Below are 4,033 nucleotides of genomic sequence, written 5' to 3' on the forward strand. Positions count from 1 at the left end.
TAGATAATTTTGGGGAAGATTTTTTTTAGACTCTTGGAGTTGTGCCAATGATTAAGGGTATCGAACACTGCCTTCCAACGAAAATGCATGTACACATCTAAAACAACCAATAGAATAGTCTATAGAGTATTAAGAGATTAGTTGAACAGCAGCAATCAGCGTGAACTTCCAAGCACTGTGTCTGAAAACGCTTTCAGCAGGTACCACACCAGCTTGCAGCACAACACGATGAGAAGTTCCTGTTGCACATCTTGAGACAGATCAGCACACGAGATTGAACCAGCAGCGCTCATTCCTCTCCGGTCCTACTATGCACACCTACATGGACCAGGTATTCGATTGGAGAAAATCAAAGAATCTGATTATAACTGGAAAAAGAAGACTAGCTAGGAGAGCGTGTTGTCTTGTTCAACCAACCGGACCTCTCTACTACATGTCTACATGTGCTCCATTGCCTATTTCAGAGCGGGTCTGAACCTCTCCACGTTGATCCGCACGTCCTGCTTTCCCAGGTACCAGTCCGCCAGGTTCCCCCACCCGCTCATGTGCACGGCGACGGGGTCCTTGATCAAGGGGTTGTCCTTCCCGAACACGTCCATCAGCGAGCTCTCGTCGGCCGCGACGTTGTACTCGATGTACCGGAGCCCCATGTCACGGGCAGGATCGCCGAAGTCGGTGCGGGCGATGTCCTCCAGCCGGCCGTACGGCACGATCTGTAGAAGCACGGCTCCCGTGGGAAGGTACACGCAGTTGGTCAGCCCGGCACCGTGGACGCCGCCCATCACATCGAAGGAGTTCACCTCTCGCGCGAACTCGTCGTAGCTGGCCCTCGGACGATTGGCGACCGTCACCTCAAACCCCACGGCCTCCGCGGCAGCGATGATCTCGTGGAGGTTGATGAATTTCCGGCTGTTGGTCCGCTCCAGGACCATCATCCGCGGCCCCCAACTTGGAGGACCGTCGTCGCTGAGCTTGATGGGCCGGCCACGCGGCAGGGAGTAGGCTTGCCTCAAGAACTTGGTGAAGTCCACCATGGTGTAGCCGCCGCCTGTGGCGTCCAGAGATGGGTCGATGGTGAACTCCTTCCGGTTGCCATAGCCGACGATGACGTGAGGGTAGCAGCGAACGGTGTCGTCATCCCTGTAAAAGCCAATGATCTCGTAGCGTGAGAGTAGGCGGAGAGTAGGCTGAAGAACCTCTTGTACTTGTCGAGCCAAAAGGGTAGTAGGTTGACGATCAGGAGCTGGACCTTTCCGCTGAACCGCCGCGCGCCGATGAACAGCGGGACTAGGACTTCGGTGAAGTCGTGCCAGTAGTTGCCGGTGATCCTGCCGAGCTCAATCACCATCGCGGGGACATTAAGCCAGGTCGTGCACTGTGGCGCGTGCTCAAGGATGGAGACGGACCTCACCTTGATGGCCTTGAGGCCATCCAGCAGGTACTTCCGTGAGTAGGGCTTTATCGTCCACTCCCGCAGCGGAGCACGCGGAGAGAGGAGCGTGACCGTCGTGGCGGCACCTCCGCGTGCTCGCACGTCGCCCGCTAGCTCGCAGATGTCGTACTTGCCGAATGACGTGTCACAAATGGGCTTGGCGTGCCCGACATTGTTGAAATCGTCGGTTCCTCCCCCTGCTCACACAACCACATTTTACACCGAGTATGTGCAATGTGTTTTTGGACTGCTGATGCTCTATGTTTTGCGCTGGCGACTCGCGAGGCGACCCTGACGGCGATCCTATCTTCGACCTAGACCGCGCTACTCCAGCATGATCCCATCTTTGAGGTACCGCTTTCAGCGATGATGAGGATGATGGGAGGGCTCCCGTCAAAGAGTGGGCGCTTATTGGCAAGGTGTTATCACCTTCGACACTACATGCAACCACAATTCACGGGGCGATGAAGTTGGCATGGGGAAATCCCTATGGCTTGAAGATTAGGGCGATTGGTGAGAGAGGGGAGAACCTCTTTGTGGCGGAGTTTGCCTATGAGCAGGACATGGTTCGGGCCCTTCGCGGATCACCATGGATGGTCGGCGAACACATGTTGATCTTGCATAACTATGATGAGAGTCTCAAACCCTCAGAAATTAGTTTTGATCGTATGGAAATGTGCGTACGTATCTTAAATCTCCCGCTGGGCTGGATGAATCGCCACCATGGTGAATGAGCCATGGGTCTAGTCGGGGAGGTCATTAAGATGGATGTTGATAAGGAGGGGAAGGCTAATGGCCCTTTTCTCCGAGCACGTGTGGCCATTGAAGTTGCTAAACCTGTGAGAAGTGGGGTGCTGCTGAGTACAAAGAAGACCGGTCAGCTAGACTGGTTTGATATTCAATACGAAAAGCTCCCTTTCTTCTATTTGGTGTGTGGTGTCATGGGACACTCTGAGCTTGAATGTGATAAACCTGTAATCCGTAATGCTCCCTTTCTAGACTAGTTTGAATGTTTGCCTTATGACACCAACCTAAGAGCTTCAGATGACAGGAGGAAGAAGGTCCAAAGCTTTGTGGATGCGGCTGCAGAATCCTTTGGAAGTGGGTCATTTTTCGGCTCGAGATAGTCATGTGGTTCTGCGACTAGAACTAACGAGCGTCGCCCTGCAAGTATGAGAGAAGCCCCTGGCTGGGAAGAGGGGGAGGAGGTTACCTTGCCACTTAAGGCAATTGATACTTGTAACAAATCTACCTTAACTAGGTGTAGTTAAACTTAAGAAAGTCATTAGTCACTAAGTAGAAGAAGTGAAAGGTCCAAATTGCCCCTAAAAAGTTCTTTTTGGAGTTAAATAGAAAACTTGAGTTTATATTCAAACTAGAAATTTTGTCCAAATAAGAGTTGTAAAACTTTTAATTTCAAACAACTTTTATTAATACAACTTTGGCTAATTTTGAGTTAGAGAAGGTCAAAAACAAGAATCAAATCAGGAGTACATCAACATCCTACAAATGACCTAAGTCCTAGAATTCATGTTTTTCCTCAACTTTGCAACCTGTTATCTCAACCATTCGATAGCCAACCTCAAGTCAGACCTTTAATAGAAGTTGTAGCTCCTTGAGTGTGTTACAACTTTGTTACGCTGACCCAATTCCAAATTGCAACCGAACCTGCTCAAAAACTTGGTCAAAACCGTGTAAAACAGTCAACTCAGCCTATTTACATCCCAGAGCTAAGTCTGGAAAACGTCCAGAGCGCGCATCTTGGCAAGCCCGTTCCTCCTAAAAGCTGAACTGAACTCAAGAAAAATCCCTAATAGAAGTTGGAGTCCTAAGATTGAAGAACTTTTCCTTCAATTACATCTTCCCCTAATTCAAATAGGAAGCTACTCAAAATCTAAGCCAAAGTCGGCCAAAATGCTGAAAAACAGCAAAACCAAGATCTGTCTAAGTCCCCGAAGGCCGGCGTTCTGCCGAACTTTGCAACTCCGTAGTTTCAAATCCATTTCGATTTTAAGAAAAATCCTTTTGTAAAGTTTGGAGCTAGATGTTAGGTCTACATGTTTTACTTTTGGAGTTACATCAGTTCTTTTGAAAAGTTTGGAGAAAAAGGCCCCCAAAACCGGCCCTTTTGGACTGCTCCGAGGCGCACCTCGCCCAGCGCACGCCCGGAACACCCTCGGTATGTTCGCCCGAGCACCGCCTGCCGCATGGCTCTCGCCCACCAGCGAGCTCGCCGACAGCCAACCGATGGCCATGACAGGACAACTCGCTCGCCAGGATGCCTAATGACCGCGCAACCCTATCCTTCCTCTGCCCGAGCATCTCCCTCGCCCAATGCTGCGCCGCGCCTCTGCCGCCCCCCTCCGCCACGCCATGGCTGCATGATGGCCGAGCTCCGCCTCCCCAATCCGCTACTCGACGGTGACAGGACGACCCCCCGGCTTGCCCAATCGCTCCGCCAGACAAAGAAGATCTCGCACACCTCCTATCTCTCCCGCCCAATCACCGGAAGATCTTCGCATACGCCCGCACCATCCCTCCGCCAGTGAGTGCCACCGGCCAATGGCGCCACCCTGTTCTCCTCCCTCGCTCACCTCCGGC

At 51.7% G+C, this 4,033-nt stretch overlaps 1 pseudogene; it reads right to left on the reverse strand.

Moving 5' to 3' along the window:
• Positions 1 to 437: 437 nt before the first annotated feature.
• Positions 438 to 3,687, reverse strand: LOC101758258 (annotated as a pseudogene).
• Positions 3,688 to 4,033: the final 346 nt, after the last annotated feature.

The sequence above is a fragment of the Setaria italica genome, chromosome IV (genome assembly GCF_000263155.2).
Source record: "Setaria italica strain Yugu1 chromosome IV, Setaria_italica_v2.0, whole genome shotgun sequence".
Lineage (NCBI taxonomy): Eukaryota > Viridiplantae > Streptophyta > Magnoliopsida > Poales > Poaceae > Setaria > Setaria italica.